General features: G+C 45.6%; 1 long non-coding RNA gene across 2 annotated transcripts in view; it reads right to left on the bottom strand.

Annotated features, from left to right (window-relative positions):
- Window positions 1-27,958, bottom strand: part of LOC142491997 (uncharacterized) — a 44,314-nt gene that overhangs the window by 6,931 nt on the left and 9,425 nt on the right. Inside the window, exon 1 of one of the 2 annotated variants that reach the window (XR_012800646.1) lies at window positions 1,271-1,389. The exons of the other annotated variant lie outside the window; for it this stretch is intronic. This is a non-coding gene — a long non-coding RNA (uncharacterized LOC142491997). Of the gene's footprint in view, window positions 1-1,270; window positions 1,390-27,958 lie in introns of those variants that run through there. 2 annotated transcript variants of the gene reach the window in all.

Here is a 27,958-nt window from a genome sequence, read left to right as displayed (position 1 = left end):
TTTCTGTTACGCTGGTATTACACCCACAAAAGGTTAAAGCAAATGTTTCCGGAGCAACCGATAGATGTTGGAGGAGATGCGGAGCGATAGGGGACTTAGCACATATATGATTCTTTTGCCCAGTCATGCAGACATACTGGAGGACAGTTTTGAAATTAATTGAAGATGTGACGGGAATCAAGGTTCCATCAGACCCAATTTTAATTATTTTGGCTAAACCTATAGAAGATGTAAATCATTACTCAGCTAAATTATCTTAACAGCGGCTAGGTGCGCGATACAGTAGCTGCAGCATGGAAAAAGATATTGCCCCCCTCCAGAAGAGTGGTTATTAGAAGGATTAACGATGATGGAAAGACGCCTCATATTTTAATCACACCACAAGGAAGTTTGATAGAGTCTGGGATACCTGGGATGTTGGCTAGGGGTGAGGCCCCAACAGGTTAGAGGATCGGGGAGTGATGAGTATAGGATATGTCGCTGATAAAAGGTGATAAAATGTTATAAAATTCAAAATTTTGTATGATATGTAATATGATTGTTGTCATTGTAAGAATTCTGTCACAAAATGCCTCGCTATCTTTGGACCAAGAACATTTACTTTGCTACCCCACCTCATCCTCTCGCAGAACTACTTTCTACACTATCATTTTGTCTCTGAAGAATGTTCTTATCCTGTAACTCCCACTAAGATGTCCCCCAAAAAAGCACACTCTTAAAAAACTCATGTTGAATTATATTTTGTTATTTGTTAACATCCTTAACAATGGCACATGTTGTAGCTGTAGCAGGACAGATGTTTTACGCAAAGGGAGTAACTAATTAAACTGCAAATAAAATGTACTGTAATAGTGCTGATCAAGGCACTGTTGCACAGAAACTCCTGTCGAAGTCAATGGGAGATTTCATGCCCCGTTCGGCTATTACATTTTAAGGAATAAACTACAAAGTGTAATGTGAGGCACTAAACATACCATGACCTGTCCCTACAATGGCCTGACCTAAGGTCTGTCCACTCTATGGAGCTTATTCTAGAGTCACCAAAGCAGCCAATCAGGATGTTTTCAGAAAAAAATCCACATTGATTTCAATGCGGAATTTCAACCGAAAATGGCCAGACCGGTTGCTATGGCGGTAACAGAATAAGTCCTTATGTCTTTTGGATTGGAAAGCAAAATGTATTTTACAAATTAAGGCCTCATGCTTTTAAAACAGGTTGGTGTGTACAATTGTTTGCGTAGCCCCCTTTCCCATTTATAAAGGAAACTACCTGTGCTGCCGGAAATGCGTGGCTTACAGGAGGCCTGATCCTCCGTCGCTGGCAGCCTGGGATGGTAATGTTCTTTGGTATACAGCGCCTCCACCTGAGAGAGATTCTAACGCAGTAGGACAACCCTTCACAGGAACCAAGCAGTAAGGAATAAGGATACACACACTGTATGCCTAACTTATATTTACTCTTTTTGTTTTTCTATATGTAAGGCCTATCTTTTTACCTGCAGCAAACTTCTAAAGGGAGGAGTGTGGTATTATGTACAGTTTCTAACTTAAATTTACTGGCATATAAACTGACAACACAATATATGCAAGGCCACACAAGGCCGTACCCACACAGTACCCCCACTGTATGACCACCACCTTGTCCACACCCAGTGAGGTGCCCCAAAGTTATGAGGGTGCCCTGGGCACATAACCACCCGGTGTCCACAAGACAGGCCCACTTCAAAGTATGTGAGGAGTAGCGTTACCCCTGTGTATGGCTGGTGGTGCACGTTGGGTACCTTCCTGGTCTTAGGCCAGACCAGGCCAAACTGTAGCGTGGATCCATCAGACCACAGTGTGAGCCCACGTCGTAATTTATCCAATCCTTCCACTAAAGCATCCGTGTCTGAGGGAGCTCCAGCTGGAGTGTCCATATGAGTGTCTATAGTGACCCTTGGTCTGTTCCCAGACTGCAGATCACTGCGTGACTCTGTCACTGATGTAGCAGCACTAACAGCACACTAAAGGAGGAGTCCTTAGCTGAAAGGGCTTTCCTTATACATGCGCTGGCACTATCGTGAGTCTGGGACTAGCTGGGGCCTACAAGGGAAAAACTGGCCTAGTCACAGGGCTCAAAGCATGAAAAAGAAAACTGAGCGCTTACCTTAAATAATTGGGTCAGGGTGGAGGATGCAAACAATTACTAGTTCAAACCAACAATTGAAGTCTCTCAGAATGACAAGAGGTGACTGTGACGATAGCTTATCACAGGTTGTAAGTTACACCAAATACTGGGTTTGAACTGAACGAGGCTTAGATATAATAAAGTATATTTATTCCTTTGGATAGGTGAACACACAAAATAATACTGTAACAGACAAGAAGTACACTTACTTTGGGGATGGGGAATGAGAAGTATGTTGCATAGCAATTCTCTCGCAATCAGGTAACAATTCAGATGATATCAGAAGACAAAGGATAAAGGGTGGGCAACAGTTTATAAACCTTTTGTACCCTATCCTTAACATTGAGTACAGGTGATTGGTCTTCAATTACCTCTAGCCACTCATTAACGTGGGAACACATTTTGATACATGCCCCCCTGGTACATGCGCATTAGAACTCTGGGGTCTCATTTCTGTAGCCCCTCATCTGCATCAGAAATGCCAGCTAGTCTATCAAATTGGATTCCTGGCAGGATATTCTTTGTTGTAAGGTGTTAAATGGGACACTTAAAGACTGCTTTGGTTTGAGCCGTCTCCGCCCCCAGGTAAACAGTGAGGGTGACAAAATCCTTTGAACAATACTTAAGTCCTAGACATTGGGTCGCCTTTCTGGCCATATGCTACCCTGGTATGCAAAGGAATTTCCTCTGGGTTTTATCCATACCTTAGAACACAGCATTAAAGATAAAACACAAACATATTAAAATATCCGGTTCCATTGGGTCCAGCGGGTCCAAACTTCCCAGTTCTCAATGCCGGAACTGGGACACCCTAGGGTCCAATTTGAGACTTGCTACGACCTTCGGAACCGGAGTTACACAAATACACTTAAAAACGTTTCTCATTTTAATACAAAAATCTCCGTTGTAAATTAAATCACGGTTTTTCACTAAATCCCCATTGAAAACAACGGCTTCGCCGCCATAGACTTTCAATGGCAAACCGCTGCCGTTGGCGGCTATGGGAATCCGCCGCCATAGACTTACAACGGGGCTGCGCCGCCGTTGAAGTCAATGGGGGTTTTCCGCCATAGCCGGTCAATGGAGATTGGCCGCCATTAGAGTCTATGGGAAAAGTCCCGAACTTTCAAGGGGTTCCATACTCCGTCGGGTTGGTCCAAGAGGGTCAAGGATGGTTCTGCAGCGATGCCGGAGCAGTGACTACAGGTACCCCAAACCCTGATCCTCTGGACCCTCCGGAACCGGAGCTATGGATTCCTAAATTTCAGCTCTTCACACTTAGCCGTTTTCTTGAGCTGTTTCTGCCGTCGCCATTGGAACCTATGGCGCGACCCGCTCTTCTCGGTTCGACCCTTATCGGGGGTCCAGGATTCGGGGACCCGGTTGTGGTCGAGTCGGGGGGAGGTCTAGGAACTAGGGGCAAAAAGAATTTTATTTCTAGGTGCTCTAGAACTGTTTATTCCCACGCCACTTGTCGTTGAACTTGACTGCTAAGTGATCAAAGCTCTCTTATTGAAAATGTATCCGCTTTGCGGTTTTGCGGTTGGACGGCAGCCAACTCGTTCCTGGAAAGCTCCTTTGAGGATTCTCCATTGAAGTCACTGGGCCCATTGACTTACAATGGGAAACCGCCGCTCCTCCTCTCGGACGCCATCTGCTGGTCTTCACAGAAACAGGACCCAAACAGCAAGATTCGCCATTGACACACATGGAGCCCCAATGGCGGCCTATGGGACCCTGCAAAATGGTGCCTGAAAAGGCGGGAAAATTACACAAAGGGCTATAATCATTAAAGAACTATTAACCCTTGTACTCCCGGATGGATTCTAGTGTTTGTGTGATGCAGACACTGATTAAACCAGATATTACAATGAAACATGGGAACAGGGGAATACACATTTTCATGTCATAACAAGGGTTAAATCACATTTCTGGACCTCAGCCCAGTTAACCCCTTGTCTCCCTGGTGAGGTCAGGGGATGGCCAAATGGGGTGCAACCCCTTTAATACCGGGCCACCCCCTCTCTCCCTCTACACCTCCCCTTCTTAATGGGTGACCTGTGGCCCACTGGCCCTAATGGGGAGTGGGGCACTGCTGGCACCATTAATGAATTCAGTCTCAGAGGGATAGTCCTGGCGTGAAAGTCCATCAGCATTGCTGTTTTTGTGTTGAATGGTAACTTCAAATTCTTGCAAAGCCAAGCTCCATCTCAGCAACTTGGCATTCCCCCTGATACCCTCTGTAGCCAACTCAGGGGATTGTGGTCTGTGATGACCGTGAAAGCCCTCCCATATACATAGGGCTGGAGCTTTTTGAGTGCCCACACAATGGCCAAGCACTCTTTCTCAATGGTGGCATATGCCACCTCCCTGGGGAGCAGTTTGCAATTGAGATACACCAAAGGGTGCTCTTTGCCATCGTCCCCCACCTGGCACAGTACAGCTCCAATACCAAAGTCTGAAGCATCAGTCTGAATGAGAAAATGCTTGGTATAGTCTGGGGCAGCCAGTATGGGGGCTCCAGCAAGTGCAGTTTTCAGTGCCTGGAAAGCAGTTTCACAGTCAGGTGTCCAGGTAATAAGCACAGGCAGTTGCTTCTTAGTCAGATCAGTCAGGGGTTTGGCCACGGCACTGTACTGTGGGACAAACTTCCTATAGTACCCTGCGGTGCCCAAAAATGCCATGACCTGTTTCTTTGTTTTTGGAACAGGCCACTCAACTATGGCTTCTACCTTGGCTGGCTCTGGTTTGAGATGCCCTCCACTCACCCTGTGCCCTAAGTACAGGACTTCTGCCATCCCTACCATACACTTAGTAGGTTTCAAGGTAAGAACAGCCTCCCTGATCCTATCCAGCACCGCAGCTACATGTCCTATGTGGGATTCCCAAGAACTACTAAAGACAGCAATGTCATCTAAGTAATCCCTGGCATAGCTCTGCATCCCTTCCAGTAACCTATTGACCAGGCGTTGAAAGGTAGCCGGGGCATTCTTCATCCCAAATGGCATCACCAAAAACTCATAGAGGCCACTTGGAGTGATGAATGCTGACTTCTCCCTAGCCTCCAGGGTCAGTGGGATTTGCCAATAGCCTTTGCTCAAATCCATGGTGGTCAGAAACTTTGCCCCCGCGAGTTCATCTAGTAACTCATCCATGCGGGGCATGGGGTAGGCATCTGACACCGTCCCAGCATTGAGCAACCGGTAGTCCACACAAAACCGGGTGGTCTTGTCCTTCTTAGGAACTAGGACTACTGGACTTGCCCAAGGGCTATGGGACGGAGTAATTACCCCTAGGGTCAGCATCTCCTCTATCTCTCTCTCCATACTTGTCTTTTCCTCTGCTGACACTCTATAAGTGTGCTTATGCAGAGGCTGCAGGTCCCCTGTGTGCACTGGGTGTTTGGTGAGATGTGTGGTCCCTGGCATGTCAGTGAAGAGGGTGCTAAACTGAGCTAGCATGTCCCTGGCTTCTCCCTTCTGCCTAGCACTCAACTGTGCCCCTATCTCCACCTGCTTCACAGTGTTTCCCTGCCTAGCCTCCCCTAGGAGATCAGGCAGAGCATTGCTCACCGGATCCTCCAGCTGGGCTACAAATGGCCAGCACTGCTCCCATACTCGGTGCTCTGTATTCCTTCAACATGTTAATGTGGTATGTCTTGTGCCTCTCCGGCGCTACCTGTACAACATAGTTGCACTCATTCACCTTTCGGATAACCGAGTACGGTCCCGACCAGGCAGCCATCAGCTTGTTCTCCCGAGTGGGTTTGAGAACAAGCACCTGCTGTCCTGGGATTAATTCTCTGCTTTGGGCCTGCCGGTCATACCATTGCTTTTGCTTGGTCTGAGCGGCCCTGAGGTGGTCCTGGGCCACACTCATGAGCATCTCTAACCGGTCTCTGAGATCTACTACATACTGGATCACAGAAGCATCAGTAGCAGTAGTCTCCCCTTCCCATCCCTCATGGAAGAGGTCCAGAGGTCCACGTACCCTGCGGCCATATAGTAGCTCGAAGGGGGAGAAGCCTGTAGATTCTTACGGTACCTCTCGGTATGCAAACAGCAAGTGCTGCAGGTGAATCTCCCAGTCTTTCCCCTCCGCCTCTATAAAGGTCCGAAGCATCTGCTTCAGGGTACCGTTAAACCTCTCACATAATCCGTTTGTCTGGGGATGGTAAGGGGTAGTGCGCCGGTGCTGTACACCGCAGGCATCCCAGAGACAATGTAACAGTTCACTCATGAACTGCGACCCCTGATCGGTTAGGATCTCACTAGGGAAACCTACCCTAGAAAAAATGTTCAGCAAAGCTGCTGCCACTGTCTTGGCACTTATGGTGCCAAGCGCTACCGCCTCAGGGTACCGGGTGGCAAAATCCACCACCGTGAGGATGTAGCACTTCCCTGACCTGCTAGGAATCATGAGGGGTCCTATAAGGTCCATCGCTACCTTCTGGAAGGTTCCCCTATTATCTGTAGGGGTCTCAGGGGTGCCTTCACATGGTCACCCACCTTACCCACTCGCTGGCAGGCATCACAGGAGCGGCAGAAGTTGCTCGCATCCCGGGATGCCCCCGGCCAGTAGTAACGCTGTAATAACAGGGCTCGTGTCCTGGTGACCCCCTGATGTCCCGCTAACGGAATAGAGTGAGCTACCCGTAACAATTGCTGCCGGTACCCCTGGGGCACTACTAGCTGTCGCTTACTGGTCAATCCCTCCTCTATCCCCGGGTTCCCTTCTTCTCTGTATAGGAGTCCCTTATGCCATAGGCAGCGCTCAGTGCCCTCCCCTGCCTGAGATTCGGACGCCCGAAGTCTCACGCCGGCCAGGGTAGGGTCTGCCTTCACTGCCTCCCTAAACTGGGCTCCTAAGTCTGGCCACCCCCCAGTCATGTCATTGTCAGGGGAAGGGGACAGGGTGAGAGGGAACAGTAAGTCAGCCTGTGGTTGCAACTGATCCTGGCTTACCTCCCCGGGCTCCTCTGCACCCTCCGCTAACGTTGGTCCCAAAGGCTGGGGGACTGGAGCGGCCGCCGCCGGCATTGCCGCTGTCTGGCTCCGGGTAACCGCCGCCACTGCAGCGGGCTGGGGTACACGGTCGTAGGTGCAGGTCATTGGACCCAGGTCGTTGCCCAAAAGAATTTCAGCATGCAAACCGGGTAAAACCCTCACCTCCCGCACAACCTGGCCCACCCCCCAATCCAAAAAGATTCGGGCCACCTGCAAGAAACGTGGCTCTCCGTCGGCCACAGTGATCTGCATCCCAGGGCCTGGGAGCAATTCATCTGGCTGAACCATATCAGGTCGGACCAGGGTCACTGCAGCTCCTGAATCCAGCAAGCCAACTGCTTGCCGGTCACCGACTGTGACCGGGGTGAGATGTTTGCTCCGGCCGTCCGTCTGCTGCAGGTCTGCGCTGAGATGTCCTCCGCTCCTGGCTGTAGGCACCGATGAAACCGGGATAGGGGTGACATGGGACGTCTTGCTGGGAGTTGTTTCCATGACCGGTCCTGGTTCTTTGGTGGAAGCCACCCGCACGCGGGCTACCGGCTTCGCAGCTGGGGTGCGTTGCCCCCGATGGGGTCCGTTGGAACGTAGGGGTTCCGGGCAATCTGGTCTGAGGTGACCAGTGCTGTTACAGTTGTAGCACTGGCGCTCATGCCGGAGCTCTCCTTCCTTCTGTGAACTGCTGCCCGCAGGCGGCTTTTGGGTCCACTGTGGTGTAATAACAGACTTCTTGACCGGCGCCGGCGCTGCCACCGTTTTGGCGGGTGCCTTGGTGGTCATCTGGGATCGGCTGACCACATAGTCATCTGCAAGCCTCGCTGCCTCTGTGTAAGTCTTGGGCTTTTTGTCATACACCCAAGCCCTCAACGCCGGCGGGCACTGCTGCATGAACTGCTCCTGAAAGATGAGGTCTAGCAGGCGTTCGTAAGTCTTGGCCTCACAGCCCTCCACCCAGTGTAGCCCGTATAAAGCCATGCGTGTCACATAGGTGACGTAGGTCTCCGGAGGCTGCCTCTCCTCCAGCCGGAATTTACCCCGGTAGGCTTCAGGGGTAAAACCGTGCTGAAATAGCAATAGTTCTTTCAGGTGGTCATAATCATCAGCATACTCCTCTGTAAGCGCCATCAATGTCTGCTTAGCCAAGCCGGAGAGTAGCGGGTCCAAGCGTGCAACCCTATGCTGGGGAAGCACCTTGTACCGCCAGCACTGCGTTTCAAAGTTCCTTAAAAACATGTCGATCCGATCAGTGCCTTCCACGTACTTGGTGAGACTGTGCTTGTCCAGTTGGAGTTCATCTTTGCGGGGTGGGACCGGGGGGCAATAAGCGGGTCTGTTCACTGCCATAGAGAGAAACTTTAGCCGCTCCTCCACTGTCCCTCGGTCTCCCCACTTGGTAATCAGTGCCAACATTTCAGGGGTAAACGGACTGGTGGCCGCAGCCATCAGTGCCCCTCCTTTCGCATTTGTCCCGGGGGGTGCACTTGTCCCCTCCCTGGGATTCTGGGTTCAGTCCCTGATCTCCGGGCGGCTGTACAAGAGCAAGCTGAGCCGTATCCTGAGACTCTGCACGCTCGGCTTCATATTCCGTGATTGCGGCAATCATGTCTGCGACCTCCTGGTCCTCATATTCCAGTCCAAATTCATGGCACTTGTCTTTTAGCTGAGTTCTAGTCCTCAAGTAGTAGACGTTTTCCGCTTCACTCATGGTTATGGGTCGCAGCAGTGAGGTGGTGTGACAACTTGCGTTACTTGTTCCACTAACGTGTGTTCAATATCTGTAGACCCAGGAACTTGCAATTACCATCAAGTTCCCACTGGATCACAGTACCCCGCAGAATACTGTAATCCATGTCCAGTTCAATCCCGCCGCTGCCACCAGTTAATATACAAACCTGTGACGATAGCTTATCACAGGTTGTAAGTTACACCAAATACTGGGTTTGAACTGAACGAGGCTTAGATATAATAAAGTATATTTATTCCTTTGGATAGGTGAACACACAAAATAATACAGTAAGAGACAAGAAGTACACTTACTTTGGGGATGGGGAATGAGAAGTATGTTGCATAGCAATTCTCTCGCAATCAGGTAACAATTCAGATGATATCAGAAGACAAAGGATAAAGGGTGGGCAACAGTTTATAAACCTTTTGTACCCTATCCTTAACAATGAGTACAGGTGATTGGTCTTCAATTACCTCTAGCCACTCATTAATGTGGGAACACATTTTGATACATGCCCCCCTGCTAGCTGGTACATGGGCATTAGAACTCTGGGGTCTCATTTCTGTAGCCCCTCATCTGCATCAGAAATGCCAGCTAGTCTATCAAATTGGATTCCTGGCAGGATATTCTTTGTTGTAAGGTGTTAAATGGGACACTTAAAGACTGCTCTGGTTTGAGCCGTCTCCGCCCCCAGGTAAACAGTGAGGGTGACAAAATCCTTTGAACAATACTTAAGTCCTAGACATTGGGTCGCCTTTCTGGCCATATGCTACCCTGGTATGCAAAGGAATTTCCTCTGGGTTTTATCCATACCTTGGAACACAGCATTAACGATAAAACACAAACATATAAAAATATACGGTTCCGTTGTGTCCAGTGGGTCCAAACTTCCCAGTTCTCAATGCCGGAACTGGGACACCCTAGGGTCCAATTTGAGACTTGCTACGACCTTCGGAACCGGAGTTACACAAATACACTTAAAAACGTTTCTCATTTTAATACAAAAATCTCCACTGTAAATTAAATCACGGTTTTTCACTAAATCCCCATTGAAAACAACGGGCTTCGCCGCCATAGACTTTCAATGGCAAACCGCCGCCGTTGGCGGCTATGGGAATCCGCCGCCATAGACTTTCAACGGGGCTGCGCTGCAGTTGAAGTCAATGGGGGTTTTCCGCCATAGCCGGTCAATGGAGATTGGCCGCCATTGGAGTCTATGGGAAAAGTCCCGAACTTTCAAGGGGTTCCATACTCCGTCGGGTTGGTCCAAGAGGGTCAAGGATGGTGGTTCTGCAGCGATGCCGGAGCAGTGACTACAGTACCCCAAATCCTGATCCTCTGGACCTTCCAGGAACCGGAGCTATGGATTCCTAAATTTCAGCTCTTCATACTTAGCCGTTTTCTTGAGCTGTTTCTGCCGCCGCCATTGGAACCTATGGCGCGACCCTCTCTTCTCGGTTCGACCCTTATCGGGGGTCCAGGATTTGGGGATCCGGTTGTGGTCGAGTGAGGGGAGGTCTAGGAACTAGGGGCAAAAAGAATTTTATTTCTAGGTGCTCTAGAACTGTTTATTCCCACGCCACTTGTCGTTGAACTTGACTGCTAAGTCATCAAAGCTCTCTTATTGAAAATGTATCCGCTTTGCGGTTTTGCGGTTTGGACAGCAGCCAACTCGTTCCTGGAAAGCTCCTTCGAGGATTCTCCATTGAAGTCACTGGGCCCATTGACTTACAATGGGAAACCGCCGCTCCTCCTCTCGGACGCCATCTGCTGGTCTTCACAGGAAACAGGACCCAAACAGCAAGATTCGCCATTGACACACATGGAGCCCCAATGGCGGCCTATGGGACCCTGCAAAATTGTGCCTGAAAAGGCGGGAAAATTACATAAAGGGCTATAATCCTTAAAGAACTATTAACCCTTGTACTCTCGGATGGATTCTAGTGTGTGTGATGCAGACACTGATTAAACCAGATATTACAATGAAACGTGGGAACAGGGGAATACACATTTTCATGTCATAACAAGGGTTAAATCACATTTCTGGACCTCAGCCCAGTTAACCCCTTGTCTCCCTGGTGAGGTCAGGGGATGGCCAAATGGGGTGCAACACCTTTAATACCGGGCCACCCCTCTCTCCCTCTACAGCCTCCGTAGTCCAAAAACATGCAGTGAATTAGAGCAACGCATTTCGCCGTGAAAACGGCTTCCTCAGGCGAAACGCGTTGCTCTAATTCACTGCATGTTTTTGGACTACGGAGGCTTCCGTAGCTAGTGGAAGCATTCGTAGTAACAGCTGAGCCAGTTAGGAGTTACCATCTCTCCTCACTCTGGACGCGGAGAGCAGGCTACCTGTGAAGCGGCGTGTGAACCTTGCTGTGGTGGCGGGCCAGGGAAATACTATATTATGTGAGTGCATTTGTGTTTGTCTTTTTATCCTGTAATAAACGCTTCTTTATACAAACGCTGACACCTTGCTGATACTTTACCTCACTTCCCCGTAATTGCTGGATCGGAGAGGAAAGGGCTCTAATGTGAGCACTGAGAAGGGGAATACCCGTGTGAAACCTTACCTGCCAGCAATTAATTGTGCCCTGCTCCTGGAATCGGCCTGCAATCGACCTGGATGGGTTAAATCCCCCACATCACACAGAAACCTTTCTGCATTCTTGCTTACACATGGCCGTGTAAGTACTTTAATATTATTGGTACATTTTACCTTGGCTCCTGTACCCTCATTCCCAATCTGACCACTTATCTGGAAGGGTCAGGTTTCACCATACCCCTTTGCAACTCTACTCACACAGGGCCGTGTGAGTATTTCATTATTATTATTATCATTATTTTCATCTCACCCCCTGTCCACTCTAGAGGCCTTTTTGGCCCCATGTTTAAATTTTAAACCTTGTTATCGTCGATTGGATATATGTTTTAACCCCTTGCTCCCCCTATTTCTCCTGTTCTAGTCCCAGGGCTACTGGCACCTGGGACACTACCTCTCAACCTCTGCGTCCTGCTCCTGACGGCATGCTCCTCAGTGTGCCAAAAGTATCTTTTCACCCTTGCCATGACTCTAAGAGCTCTATTGGCTCTACTCCCCATGTGGTGTTGCAGCCCCTTAGGCTGCTAGGACTTGTAGTCCCTAGGTCTCCTCTGCGGAGTCTGCTCTAAGATGGCCGCTGCTCGCGGCCGTACTGCACATGTGTGAGGCAAAACAAAATGGCGCCCCCCCGCTGTCAGGTGCACCGCAAAGCTCCAGCAACTCGGTCGCCCGCCTGCAAGCTCTACCTGTGTCAGGGTCGCCTAAACCTCCTGCCTAGCCATAGTTCTTCTTTGTCCACCGGGTGTGCTGCTGCCTTCTGTGTGCTCTAGGGTTCCTCTGTCTGTCTGTCTTCTTGTTGCTCCTGTCTCTGTCCTTTATAGCTTCTGCTTCCTGGTTGGTTCATTTGCCTTTGTTTTGAGTCAGACTCCTATGCACATGCTTCTGTCTCTGATCCTGAACTGTTCCTGTACCAGTCCTGTATTTGATTCTGTTCATAGTAAAGGCCCTTGCTGGTAATATGGCTTGTCCCTGTTTGTACCCTGGTCTCAGTCCCTGCTCCCCGGTCTTTACCCCTGCTCCCAGACCTGTTCCTGCCCCCCTGTCCTGTTCCAGTCTCCTCGTTGCTGACCTCTGCTTGTTACCTGACTGCGCTATCTGCCGCCTGCCTCGGATCTCTGATTGTGACCCCTACTACGCTCCTGCTGTTCCGGACACCGAGATCCTACCCGCCACAGGAGTCTCCCGTGACAGAAAAAAAGGCCACTTCTGGACCTCGCTGGAACAGATTCTTCTACCGTCTGCACCCTTTCCTGCCTGCTGCAGCAGAACGCATCCGCTTGGTTGAAGATAAGTACTTTTGTTTCCTTTTAGAAATCCCAGTTGGGATCCTGAAGGTTTTTGTTGCTGCAAAGGTTTCTGCAGGGTGTTTTTTGTGCCACCTTCTCCCTGAGAAGATTTCCCTTTTACAAAAAAAATTTAAAAAAAGCTTTCCTGCAGTACCAGTTTTCGCCATTTTCAGACTTTCATTACCTGGACAAGGATTGTCTCTGCATTGTGGGTGGACCACTGCAGATTTTCAGACTCACATTTCTATTTAAGACAGTTACCTTGATTTACTGCTTTCTCTAGTTGGACCACTGCTGTTCACAGTGTTCCCATTTCAAAAGACAAAAGTGCTCCCATTATTTTGTTGCTACATGCTGTGATTTTACTGCAATCTGTAGTTCTTTCTATGATTGGTTTCAGGTTTCCCTGTAGTTTGTTTCTCTGTCTGTTATCCCTACGCCTGATATCTAAAGTTTCAGATTTAACTGCAGGTTTCTCTGTCTGATATTCCTATGTCTGATGTCAAAAGTTTCGGATCTAACTGCAAGTTTTTCTGTAGTAGTTTCCTGCTGTCTATGATATTTCTATGCCTGATTTCTAAAGTATCAGATTTAACTGCAGGTTTCTCTATATGATATCCGAGCATGCGGAGGGGGAAATTTTGAAGAAGAAGCACGAGAAATTTTATAGGGATAAGTCTGATTATGACAATAACAGACAGAGAAATTGGGCAAAAGATGCTGAGAGGGGTAGACCCTCCAAAACTCAATCTCAAAATAGGGAAGGCAGGGATTCTTCCTATTCACAAAATAGAGTCAACAATACACATAGACATCAAAACCCCAATTTCCACCCTGCCAATAGAGGATGGGAGAATCAATATTATGGGGAGAGAAGAGGTCCCCCCAGATTTGATGAACATTTCCCTCCCCCTAGATATGAAGGGCATTTTAGAAATCCCAATTACAAAGGGAGGAATTATATCCCCAATTTTAGATATGGCCAGAAAGAATTTGATACACATAGGGATAATAGGCCCTATACACCTATTGCAAAAACCCAATCTCCAGCCCAACACTCCCCGTCTTCTTTTTTGGACTCAGTCAGAAAAAGACATTTGGATCCAAAGAAGAAGGGGGAATGTGTGGAAACCTCACAAAAATCTCAGGTAGGGGAGAGAAAGAAAAGAACCCTACCAGAAGAGGAACTAGAGGAGGGGCCAGATTTAAAGAAAAGAGGCTACGAGAAAGATGTGTGACATCTCCCTCTCGTGGAATTTTTAATTTATCCTCAGTTATTTTAACCACTGACCAAAAGAAGGTTCTAGACAGGGGTTTGACCTTCTCACGCTCATGCCTACCGAACTCATTTCAATTATACACTGACCTCCAAAAATTCATGCAAAACCTCACATTAAAGAGACACTTTATTAAACTAGATAAGGAAGGTAATGAAGTTCCAAATAAAACAGGAGTGTCTATTGTTCCACCTGAGGTTGCTATAGGTGAGAATTTAGAACTCACACAAGGTTTGAGATACACGCACTTTAAGGGGAAATCCAAATTTTACCCCTCCCACTCTAAAGGTCACCATGTTGAGACTTTTTTCAACATGGTTAATAATGACTTCACTCTAATGAGTAGTAATATGAAGTCGAGTGACATAAAACATAATCTCACTAAAAAAGAAAGTCTAGCATTAAAATTCTTGAAGGAGAATAATAATTTGATAATTAGACAGGCGGATAAGGGAGGTGGTGTCGTTCTACAGAACCGAAAGGACTATGAAGGAGAAGCTTTGCGACTCCTGAATGACACCACTTCATACTCTAGGCTTAAAAAAGATCCAACAGTGGATTTTTTAAATTTACTTAGATCACTGTTGGATCAAGCATTAAACTCTGGTGTTATCACCAAGACTGAGTATGAATTTTTGTTTACAAGTTCCCCCAAGATCCCGATATTTTATCACCTCCCAAAAACCCACAAATCAATAACAAATCCCCCAGGCAGACCGATAATTTCGGGAATAGATAGTCTAACAGCCAATTTGTCCCAGTATGTTGACCACTTTTTGCAACCCTATGTCGAAAAACTCCCTTCCCATCTAAGGGACTCCACGTCATTGCTCAATTTGATACAAAATTTAAAGTGGAAGGATTCGTATAGATGGTTAACTTGTGATGTGCAGGCCCTATACACCAATATACCACATCAACAGGGCCTAGCATCGGTTAATTTCTTTCTATCTAGCGATGCTGAATTACATGATTTAAATAAAAACTTCATTCTGGATTCCATCCACTTCATCCTGAAACATAATTATTTTATGTTTCTGGAGGAATTTTTCCTGCAGGTTTGCGGAACTGCGATGGGCACCAGATTTGCCCCCAGTTTCGCAAACCTGTATATGGGAGAATGGGAGCATAATAGCATCCTTAATAACAATCCCTTTAGAGGAAATATCATTATTTGGCATCGCTTTATAGACGATATTATATGTCTGTGGGATGGGGACCAACATTCTGTAAGCCTTTTTTTGAAGTATATAAATAATAACAACAGAAACTTGACATTTACCCATGTGGAAAGTGTCAAGGAAATTAACTTCTTAGATTTAAATTTGAGGGTGTCTGATGAGGGAAACCTCATAAGCAAAACTCATTTCAAGGATGTGGATTCAAATAACCTCCTGATGGCCTCAAGTAACCATAAAAAATCTTGGATTCAAAACATACCTGGGGGCCAATTTTACAGGTTGAGAAAAAACTGTAGTTTGGACACAGACTTTGAAAAACAGGCGGGTGACTTAACCTCAAGATTCCTAGAAAGAGGTTATCCCCTTAAAAAACTAACTGATGATCTTGATAGGGTGAGAAAAATAGATAGGAATCAAATGCTAGTTCCAAAAACTAAACATCAAAAGAAACAAACTGTAAGTGAGGAAAAATGTAATGTTGCTTTTATTACAAACTATAATTCTATGACTTCACATATAGAGAGGATTGTAAAAAAGCACTGGTCAATCCTGTCAAACGACCCAATTTTGGGAACACATATCTCTAAGTTCCCAAGGTTCATATATAGAAGAGCAAAAAATCTAAAGAATGCTCTGTCCCCTAGTGACATAAATATTAAAACTATACCTGTGGGAGAAAAAAGATGGTTAAATATTAAAAAACCCTGTGGAAACTTCAAATGTGGAAAATGTTCAGTGTTCAAACACTTACATTCTAATAGTAAAACTTTTGTGTGTCCAAAAACTGAGGAAATTTTTGAAATATCTGATTTTATTAATTGTAATTCGGATCATATTGTATACTTAATTGAATGCCCGTGTGGCTTGTTCTATGTAGGGCGCACTAAACGCCAATTAAAAACACGTATACAAGAACACATACGAAATATAAAAAATGGTCTGTTAACTCATAGCCTCTCTAAGCACTATGCCTTACATCACAATAAAGACCCCATGTCCCTGCGCTTTAAGGGTATCAAACACGTCCCTAGGAGCAGAAGGGGTGGAGATAGGGTTAAGGATTTATCCTTTCAAGAGACCTTCTGGATATATAAATTGGGCACATTATATCCGGGAGGTCTCAATGAGGATATAGATATATGGTCCCTTTACTGACTACCTCACACTGGTGATATAGTTAGGTTATGCATTTTAAATAACATCTATATTCTGAGCTGGCACTTTTAAAAAAAATTTTTTAAAAATTATATAAATAAACATTTTATTAATTCTAATTTAATGGTTTTAAGGTATCTATGGATTTTTTTAGCTCGTGCTTCCTTTTCAAATACTTTTGTTGGTGTTTATTTGAATCACTTTAAATGTTTTAACACATCTACAAATATTAGTGTGTACTAATTCTTTTTTTCTTCATTTTAGAGTCATCTTTTTATGAATTGTTTGTCATTATATGTTTAAATAAAGTTGATTTTAGTTTTTTTGTTAGGATGCATTCTCTGTTGCCATGGGGCTTTCTGACTCCTCCCCGTTGCATTGCGATTGGCTCAAACCCTAATTGAGGGACTAATCAGTAACGCTGGAGGGGTATATAAAATGCCAATAGACTCATTAGTCTTTATACCCTGATGAAGAGACCCTCTGTGGTTTCGAAACGCGTTGGATTGAAAACATTTGCAAACCCTCTATATCCCAGCACTCCCAGAGAACCGATCCGGTGTCCTGCAGACTTGCGACGAAGTCTCGCGATCTTGTGACGTCACAGACCCGGAAGTGCTCGACCAGGACGAAAAACCGCGTGTACTCCGCTGCTCCGTTACATACGAGACTCATGCAGTGACGGGCACAACGCATACAAGCGGAGGTCTTTTTCTGGACTGCTGAAGCTGCTTTAGCCTTTCCTTAAGGCGAGAGGCCAAAACACCAACGTTTGGAGTGGAGACTTTCCAGGCCCTACACCGAGGTTATTGGAGTGAGAAGGAGAGAGCCACGAGACCATCACAGGCGTCCGTTGGTGTTTGGGTAACAATAACCCTGAAATGCTTGTTTAAATTTTGTTTTATGTACGCACAATACTTACCTTCTTATTTTGGTTACTAAAGATATCATTTAATGCACTATGAGCGTTGTGCGCTGTGTTTCTTGTTTTTTTGTGTGCATTTAGGGGGGACCAGAGCCATCCCTGGTGTCACAGCTGCAGACGCTTCATATATTTCATACTATACACAAGGTCACCTATTTAATTGTATCACAATTATCACGTTATTTATACATTGTTGTTGCGCACTTTTCTTTTGTTCACCTTTTTCACTACTATATGATATCCCTACGCCTGATGTGTAAAGATTCATATTTAACTGCAGGTTTTCTGTCTATATGATATCCCTACGCCTGATGTCTAACGTTTCAGATATAACTACAGGTTTCTCTGTCTATGTTTTTTCCTTGCATTTATGATACCTCTGTGACTGTCGCTAAAGTCTCAAAAGGTCAGCTCTCCTATCTTGTGTCTCTCTGTGTCTAATATTCCTGTTGTTCAATCTTGTTGTTCTGCTTTAAAGACACATTCCCGCTCTACTGGTTTCTTGGGAAGTTTGGTTTCCCTATAGTATGTCCGAAGTTATGGCTCCCACTCTGAAAACAGTCTTGAGCAGTAAATGTGAACACAGTACCACTGATTCTTCAGAACTTCTCAAAGCAAGGAAGAAGAAAAAGAAAGGAGGTATTACTGTGACAGTTGCAGAAGGAATTGACAATGAACCTTTAACCTCAGAGTCTGCACTTGATGAAAGAGATATGCTGCATCTTAAGGCAACTCACAAACTTATCCCAAGAATAGTGGAACAAAAGAAAGAAGTAATTTATCAAGGAAAAGATGCCCTAACTCAGACACTTCAATCTGCACGAAAAGAGATTGATTCATGGACGTTTAGATAAAGCGCAAGAAGCCAAGGCTGCACTACAAAGCCGTCTATCCTCAGCAATTGCTAAGTGTGTTCTCCAGGAAAAAGAAAAGCACCAGTTGGAGAGTGACCTGGATGTCATGTCAGGTGAGCTGGAGAGGGCATATGCTGATGCTGCCGAGGATCAGCGCCTCGCTTCTAAAAGTACCGAATTCCTGGAAATCTCTATGATGGAAATTGACAGGCTTAATACAGAGCTTAAAGTCTCCCAGGAGGAGATACGTTCTGTGAGAGAGAGCTTCAAAGGGTTAAATAGCAGTTTTGAAACTGTAACCCAAGAGTGCAAGAATCTCTATGTCCAAGTCAGTGAAGGAGTGTAACGATGCGCGGAACACGCCACCTGCGGCGTGTCCCTTCCTTACCTGTTTACTTCTGATCGCCGCCCTCTAGCTGCGAATCAAGATCCTGTGTCTTTAAGGATTCTGAAGCAAGCAACGCCATCTTGCTTTCTGGCAAACCCTGCCCTCTTCCTCCTGACAGGAAGTAAGCCTCTCTTTGACTTTCTCTCTGCTATTGGTCTTTTGCTGCCTGCCCTGGTGTCTGCTAGTACTCATCGCATACTGCTCCTGCCTGGACCTCCTTGGCACCTTTACTTATCTCCTGTGGATTCCGGAAGACTGGGACAGTCACTCATACTACTGAGGTTAGTTTACCGTCGGGTAGTGTAGGTACCTGCTTAGTAGGGTTCACCTTGATGTGGTGGCAGGCTTATAATTCCTTGGCCAATGAATTAGACTAAGAACCCTTATGTTATGTTTAGTTTCGCTGCACCTTGCTGTTTTTGTTACTATGCCTTTAAGAAGTCTGGACGTTCTCCAAGAAGTATCCTTCTCTGGATGTTACCTTGTACTCTGGACTCCATGCCCATGTTCATGTTCCATGTTTCCTGGTTTCCGTTTCCAGACTCCTGTGCTGAAGCATTGGCTTCCCACAACCCCCGCGTTGGTGCCTGAGAACGCGCGCACTCCCCCTCTGCTGTCAGAGCATGCGCGCACATGCAGCTGGATCACTCGTGTCTCTGAGTAGGCACCGCACCTCTGGACGTGTCGCGCATTCTCATGCGTGCGACACGATCACGTGACTACGTGCGCCGATCCCCAGCTGCGCGGCAACTTACTCCCTTCGTATCCCCTGCGGCCTCCCCACCTCGCTAACGGGTCCTTCCCTTTCTCCCTGCGCTTGTGAGGAGAGCACAAGCGTGACAAGGAGATAAGAAACTACATGAATTAGGAGAGGAGAGGAAACAGTTAGCCCAGGAAAAGTTAGATGTGCAGACAGCACTGCAGAATGCAGAGAGAGTGCTGCAAGAAGAACGTGTCTCGCTGGAGCAGCGCACACAAGCAGATAATATGCTGCAGAGTCAGCTGCAAGAACTGCGTACACATCTGCAGGACATGAGGGAGAAATGGGTGAATGCTGAGTAAAAGCAGCGAGTTCTGCGGGAAGAAAGTTTCCAGACTGCCTACAAAGTAAAGATGCTGCAAGAGTATTTGAGTACCCAGTGTGTCCCAAAGAGCAGCATGAGGAGCTGAAGGCCACACTGAGCATAACCAGAGCCTCTCTGGAGGAGGAGCTTAGAGCCCAGGTAACCCTGTATGAGAGGGAGCACAAGGCGGTCCATAAACTGAAGCAAGACTTAGAGGAGCAGAGACACTGCTCCATCCCTAACAGCCAGTACACCCAAGAGAAAGAGACCTGGAAAAGACAAGCTGCTGAGACCATAGTAAAGGAATTTGCAGAGCTCCAAGATGTGATGAGGGATGCATGGAAGCGAGCTCAAAATGATCACAGTGAAGAGATGAAAGCCCTGAGAAGAGAATTGCAGGATGCACTTAACCAGGGATCTCTCACGGAGGAGTGGAAATTGCAACAACATCTAAAAATGAAAGAGCTATAGCTGACAGCTGAACACACATCACAGCATCTCACAGTGCTGCAGGCGCAGATCGCTGAGCTCAAGACACAGCTTGCCAAAAAAGAGAGGGAGGAGGTGTCCGTCCGTCAAGTGGCTGGCCTGACACTGCGCTATGGGGTCAAGATGGCTGATGCCTGCAAAGTGTTGAATCACACAGCCCATCAGAAGGCCCGGCTGCAGCTGGAGCTGGACAAGGTCTGGGAGGAGTACCGGCAGCTACAGCTCAGAAATAAAGAAAAAGAAACACATTTAAGCCTTTTTCTAAGTTAGCTGGGAGATATGGAGTCGCTACTCAACTCCAAAGAAGCTGAACTGACAACTGCTTTGAGTGGGAAAAGAAGTGCAGAAGGACAGCTTCAAGAGCTGAAAACTCAAATAGCTGGTCTTTCATTGGGTGATGCCACGAAACGGCAGTCGCAAGAGGAGATCATGGAGAGCGAACTCTGTGTCCCCACTGACTCATGTGGAAAGGCTGCACCCGTCCTTGAAGCCCACGTTCCTTATGTCTCTGCCCCTGCATTTGGGTTGAACGCACCCATTCGGAGGTTCCTTGCAGCACCCAATGTACCTGTTGCTCCTGTGATTAGGATAAATGCACCTCTCACAGATTTCCCATCAGAACTTGACATACACACTAAGTTGGCCTTCCATCAAAGTTTCCCTGAAGAGCCTGGAGGGTTGTACGGAGTCGTTGCTGATTCCTATGTTCCTGCGAAACATGGAGTGTTGTCCGAAGGCCATCGTGAGTCGGCTTTCCATCAGGGACACCATGCAAACCTGGAGGGTTGTCAGGAGGATCTACTGGCTCCTCTGCTCCCGCTGTGAAGACAAGCGCACGTTCTTTCGTTTATCTACGAATATCTGATGGGTCCTCTGCTGAGCCTGTGACCTACTCTGCAGTCAAGCTTACTGCTCACAGATTCTCTGGCATTTGGGTTGATGCATCCTGACATTCAACTGTTCCGAGAGAGAATTGAATTCCTCTGTCGGCTTTCTGATGGACTTTTTCAGTCTGTACCTGTGGAGTACCCTCTGCCCGCTGACAAATCACCAAAGGTGGGTCACCTTGAGTCCACTTTTCCTCAAGGCCTCCTGCAAGAGCCTGGAGGATCGTCCAAAGAACGCTCTCGAGAGGGGGGAGTAATGTCAGGGTCGCCTAGACCACCTGCCTAGCCATAGTTCTTCTTTGTCCACCGGGTGTGCTGCTGCCTTCTGTGTGCTCTAGGGTTCCTCTGTCTGTCTGTCTTCTTGTTGCTCCTGTCTCTGTCCTTTATAGCTTCTGCTTCCTGGTTGGTTCATTTGCCTTTGTTTTGAGTCAGACTCCTATGCACATGCTTCTGTCTCTGATCCTGATCTGTTCTTGTACCAGTCCTGTATTTGATTCTGTTCATAGTAAAGGCCCTTGCTGGTAATCTGGCTTGTCCCTGTTTATACCCTGGTCTCAGCCCCTGCTCCCAGACCTGTTCCTGCCGCCCTGTCCTGTTCCAGTCTCCTCGTTGCTGACCTCTGCTTGTTACCTGACTGCGCTATCTGCCGCCTGCCTCGGACCCCTGATTGTGACCCCTACTATGCTCCTGCTGTTCCGGACACCGAGATCCTACCCGCCACAGGAGTCTCCCGTGACAACCTGGCACTCTCTGCATTCCCTACTCCACCCGCAGTCCTGACATATCAGCAGTAGCCTCCCCCTTATCCGCACCCACATACGAGGCAAGGGGGACCTGTCTACATCTGTATCATTTTATTTCCTCAATAAAAAGGCAGCAGAAAGTTCAGATACACTTTTAACTATACATAAAAAACAAAGCGCATTATACAACTTTTTTTACTCAAATCCTCTGGTGGCTAGCAGGATGAAGTCTTAGTTAAATTATGTTTCCCCAGATATTCCATTTCCATTATAGTCCACCCTGTTGTTTTTAGAATTTAGAAATCTCTCTCTACAACATTCATTAACATCTGTAGTAGAGGTCTTATTCCTATAAAATAAAGACTTATGAATAAATCAGAAAAGACAAGAATCACTCTGCACAAAAAATCTGCCCCCCATCCATCCCACCTGTAGCTTACCAAATTAGAAAAATAATGAAACTGAAAATACAATGACAAATATCCACACACGTAAAGACCTAATTTGATACTAAGTTTTAAAACAAGTTCAGTCAGAGTCCCTATCTGGAAAAATATAGGGCTGGTTGCCATGATGAACCAAAACTGCCTTTTTTATTCACAAGTAATTGATGGTCTTTGTATTTGCTTAATGATAAGTATCACATTTGTTTTCAGATTCATCGTTTCATTGTTACAGGTGTTGTAACTGATTATGTGGTTATTGAATGGCTTCATTTTCTTTTCTTTATTGTGTTGTGTTTAAGAAATGACTGCATTCAATCATTTGTGACAGTGTTCGTGCACGTTGCTAAAGTCTCAGCAAGCCTCAAGAATTGATATTTCTTTAACACTTTCGTTAAATAATAACAATATTCTGTATATGACATTTTTCAGTACAACTCTCTGCCATATAGAGCTTACAATTTTATTTTTTGTACCTGAACAGTAAGATAAAGGGTAATAATGGCTTAACAGTCTCCTGACATAAGACACCATCCCAAGCTGGAAGATACCTCTTAGCACATTCAAGTCAGTGGGCTGTAAGGTGTCTTTGGCAGAATAGTGTTTAGTAAATATGGCCCAAAATGACCTGTTTCAAGTCTGGGCTATTGTAAGGTCCGGGGGAACACCTCTCTCTAAAGGGGTTTCCCCCGCGACTTAACTTACCTCCGCTCCAGTTCTGCTTTTGCGCCGTCGCGGGTGGGATCTCCCTTCTCCTCCGCTTCCCGTGGTGGCTACTGATCTCGTGCATGCGCGTGCACGGCAGAGGACTTTTACGTCCTCCCTCAGGGGGAACTCCCGCCCCCAGCTGAGGCCGCGCGCACCTCTCCCGCGCGGCGCACACGCCTGATGCACGTGCACCGTTTACAAGCTGCACATCTAGTACAGCTGTTGTGTCTCCCTACCAATCCCTATCTTGCCTGGGGCCGCTCCCTCGTTACTCCCCCTCTCCCTATTGGTCCTTCGTCCTACTTATACCTTGCTTAGCCATTCATTCTTTGGCTGAGCATAGCTTTGTATGACCTGTGTTAACCACGGTCGTGCCTGCCTCAGTTCCTGTCTATTTGTCTCCTTAGTGATCCCTTGCATACCGAACCGGCATGGCTGTGGATCCGCTCTGGTCTTCTACCCTTGGTTTGTATCCTGACCTCCTGGACTCCCTGACCCCTTCACCTCGGTTTGCGGATTCCGACCTACCTCCCGGCTCTGGACCCTAGGCTCTCGGTACCACCTATCTTCTGGAATCTCCCTTCTCGTCTGGCGAGTATCTTACTTTATGTTATACTCCCAGATGGTTCCAGATGCCTATTTTCCACTTTCCAGGCGTGTCCCCGTAGCTGTGGGTGCAGTCTGTTACCCATCTCACCTCAGTTTTGGGGTCCCTCCTTGTCCGTGGTGAGCACAGCATAACAGCTATGAACTGCATTCACTGATCAATGATTACCTTCTTGCACTACATTGAAGTTGGATTTGTTGTGGTGAGGTATTCTAAACGCGGATCGTGTAACCGTCGACACCATCACTATACAGGAGGAATGATGGGTGCTCTGGTGACAGGATCTGGAGAACTGTGACTGTGTTCATAACATATGTTTTTGAGATTTATCATGTCCTGATTTTAAATTTATTTAGTAAAATGTTCCGCGCCGTTATCTGTACATTTTTCTTTCCATTAAAAATGAATTCCTGAAGGAAATACATTTTTAAAGAGAACGCAAATCATCTATCACATGTGATTGTATAGAGAAGCTGCATTCCTTATCCTATCATTCCAAAATCTTGCAATAGTTTTCCCCTTCTATCTTTTTTCTAATCCTACAGTACTGTACAGTATATGGTACCACCTTCCCTGGGGAAGGATTTGGGATTTAACTGATTGGACACTTTCTGGATCAGCAGCACCATTAAGGGGTGGGATTATAAATATTATTTCAATTTTTAACACATTTATCGGGATATTAATAATTATATTCACATTGTCTCTGCCATATAGCATTTAGTGTCAATCAGGGCGCAAATTTCATCCATAAAAAGACATAAAAGAAATAAATAACAACAATAGTGCAACACAGTATAAACAATTTAAATACTAATCGGATAAATCTGTGAATGTTAAACTTGCGTGCTCCACGTAAAAATCAGGCAGTGTGTTTATATAGAGTAACTAACTCAGAAGAACATCTATATAGGCTCTTGATACATCCAGAAACGAATTTCCATAAAGGTCAGAAGAGGAGAGGAGAGGGAGAGGAATCCCACATAAAGGAGACAAACAAATATAGTGAAGATTGCTTTAATAAATATAAAACACAAAGTAATGCACTTACAGTATATAAGTGTCTATGAGGTAGGTATTCAGACCACCCTGGGTCACAACACAGGAGCTGGACAGCAACACTTCCAAACAGCCTTTCCTGAAACCAGAGTCACGAATGGTGTATGGTGAATGGTTCCAGTAAGCTTAACTCATGTTTCACCTCTTCCAAAGCACAAACAAGTCCTTTTCTCTTTCTTAATTTTATTGAGGGAAAATCACAGGGAGATAGGTGCTTGTAGATGTAATGTAGATAGAGAGTGCTTCTCTGTCTGAAGTGCAGTGTATCAAGGATGAGACAGTGTAAAACAAAAAGGCCTTGCTGGGGTAAATAGCAGGCAGTACTCACTCAGAGTCCAGGGTGAAAAGGAAGTGAGGAGCAAGGGTCACACTAGATGAGAAGTGAGACTATACTAACTGTCAGCAAGGACAGGGGGGTAGGAATAGCCCACTCTCAGCTAGGAGAATATGAGCTGCAGGCAACCAACACAGGCTGTGTAAACAACATGTAGCAATAATGTTGCCTTTTCTCATACAGCAAGCTGCTGAGACAGGGAAAATAACAGACAGACAAACTAGGGAGAAATAAATCCCAAGCTGTAAAGGGGCACAGAGGAATATGGAATCTGGTTCCAGGACACAGCCCTTGATCCTGCTAAACGCCCGCTAACAGTAGATGAAATCACAGGGCTGAATATCTGGAACCAATTCTCAGCTACAGTCCACTAGCAGCAAATGAATGCCCCTCCCCAAAATCTAAGTATAGCAAGACTCCGCCCTACGCGTTTCACAAAAAATGTAATAGACTATTGCAAAATAATTTTATTAATAAATATACCAAAAAACTAATCAAAGGGAGTTTAATTAAATCAAAAACTTAACCAATAGTCAAGTAAAATTACAATATAATGATAACAAAGAAAAATGATTTTACAAAAAATAACTAGTAATCCAATTATTTTTAAACCAAAAATGCATTTATGTCAAAATTGACATTTAAGCCTTTAGGTTGCAGACTGCATCGTCGATAGATCCAAAAGGGTTCTCTTTTGGATAAAGCTAATGTCCTATTCCTACCCCTGCGATGGGCAGGCACCTGCACTATTCCCATATATTTGAGACCGGAGGGATCAGAATGGTAATATTCTTTTAAAGTGTAAAGACACATTATGGGTTTCTAATCCTAAACTGAAGTTGTGTATATGTCCCAAAATTCTGACCCTGAGGGGCTGAATAGTGTGGCCAATATACTGATATCCACAGGTCAGATAAGGACATATACTATAAAATAACTTTTACAGTTTATAAAGCTCTTAATTTTGGATGTAACCTTAGTCACATTACAAATGAAAGAATCAGTCTTTTCTACCCCAAATTTACAAGCTCACTGATCACATTTTAAAAATCCATTCGGTTTATTTGGTAACCATATTCCATCTTGCATCACTACTTGTTTTTGTTTTTCATGGGCACTTGGTGCCAAATTATCTTTAAGGTTTCTTGCTTTGGTAAAGACTAATTGAGGATTTTCTGGTAAATAGTCTTATAGAAGATAATCCTGTTTCAAAACATGCCAGTGTTCGCGTATTATTTTTTGTATTTGATAGGACTCTCTATTATACTGTGTTATAAATGGAATAAAGTTTGATTTCAATTTGGAATACCCAGCAAATGTTCACTGTCCAAATTGGATGGCCTATCCCTGGCTTCTTTAATTTGTAGAGGTTTATATATTTTTCTCTAGAAACCCATCTTGTAAAACTTGAGCCTGTTCCTGCAATGTATTGATCTCTGAACAATTTGGCAGAATATGCCTAAATTGGCCATATGGAATGGAATCAAAACTACTATGGTTTTTAATAAATGTAATATTCCGGTCATTGTTATTTAAATATTCCATAAATTCAAATAGGAGGGCCTCCGGTCCATTCCAAATGAAAATAATATCGTCTATTTAGTGACGCCATAGGACCAGGTTTTCGCCATAAGGATTGTGATGAAATATCACATCCTTCCAAACTCCCAAAAAGAGCTTTGTGTAACTTGGCGCAAACCTGGGACCCATGGTCATGACACACAACTACAAATACAAATTACTATCAAACCAAAAGTAATTGTGAGTTAAAATGTAATTAATACTATCTAAAATGAAATTAACTTGAGCCAGATCCAATTTCTGTTTGTCTATAAGGATCATCCTAATAGCTTCACAGCCTTTATTATGATCTATAACTATGTGTAAGGAGGATACATCCACTGTACACAGGATATACTCATCTTTTCACTGTATCTCTTTAAGTAAATGAATAATATGAGTGTTATCCTTCAAATGTGACTGTAAATCTATCACATATCTTTGAAGGAATGTATCAATATATTTGGATAGGTTTGATGTTGCTGACCTTACACCCAATATAATGGGTCTCCCTGGTGGTCGTAGTGGATATTTATCCATTTTTGGCAAAAAAAATAACAAACTGGAACTTTGGGAAAAGGTACACTTAAATATTAATATTCCTGATCATTAAGTATTCCCTAATGTTTGCCTCTGCTTTGCAGAGATTCCAAATCTTGCAAAAATGGTCTAGCAGGACTAGCTGTTAATAGTTTATACATATCGGAATCACCTAAGAGTCGAAGTGATTCTTCTATATAGTATGTTCTTTCCATATAAACCGTGCCGCCGGGGAGAGGCGTGCACGACAAGGAGGTGAATGGCAGCTTAGAGTGTGAGCTCCATCCCCTCCGGCGTTTCAAATCGATCTAACTCCAGCAAAAACACAGCATCTGCATAATCCAGTATCTGCAGAACGTGTCTAAATATACAGACATGGCATCAACTAAGACTTTAAGAAAAAAAACACAGCCGGTGTCTACTTATTTTAAGAGCAAAGGGGCTGCCAGGGCTGACGTACCTGAATCTCCAGTGCAGACAGCATCAGCAGACCCAGAATTGGACTCCGCACCTGAAGAACCAGACGATATGGATATAATGAGACGTAAAGACATGAAGGAGTTTTGCACCAATATGCAACAATTCTTTAAGTCTGAGCTTTGGGCACTTCGGAAGGATGTGGACGCAATAGGGGAGCGTACGGCCGCTTTGGAACTCAGGGCAGATGAGACAGCTACATCCACAGCAGAAACACAGGCTCAAATATCCGCCTTAAAGGCACAGGTCACTTCCCTAGAGGATAAAATTGAGGACGCAGAGAACCGCGACCGGCGCTGTAACATTCGGCTGAGAGGGGTCCCAGAAACTATAACTGACCCAGAGGAATTTACTTCGAGGTGGCTGGAACATATATTTCCAGACATGGCTGCCAGAGACCTAGTGCTTGACAGATGCCACCGGGCGCTGAGGGGACGACCTCAGCAAGGAGACCCCCCAAGGGATGTGGTGCTCAGATTCCAC

This window comes from Ascaphus truei, chromosome 4 (assembly GCF_040206685.1).
Source record: "Ascaphus truei isolate aAscTru1 chromosome 4, aAscTru1.hap1, whole genome shotgun sequence".
Taxonomy (NCBI): domain Eukaryota; kingdom Metazoa; phylum Chordata; class Amphibia; order Anura; family Ascaphidae; genus Ascaphus; species Ascaphus truei.
Note: the sequence above shows the minus strand (reverse complement) of the source record. Positions and strands in the feature narration are given on the sequence as shown.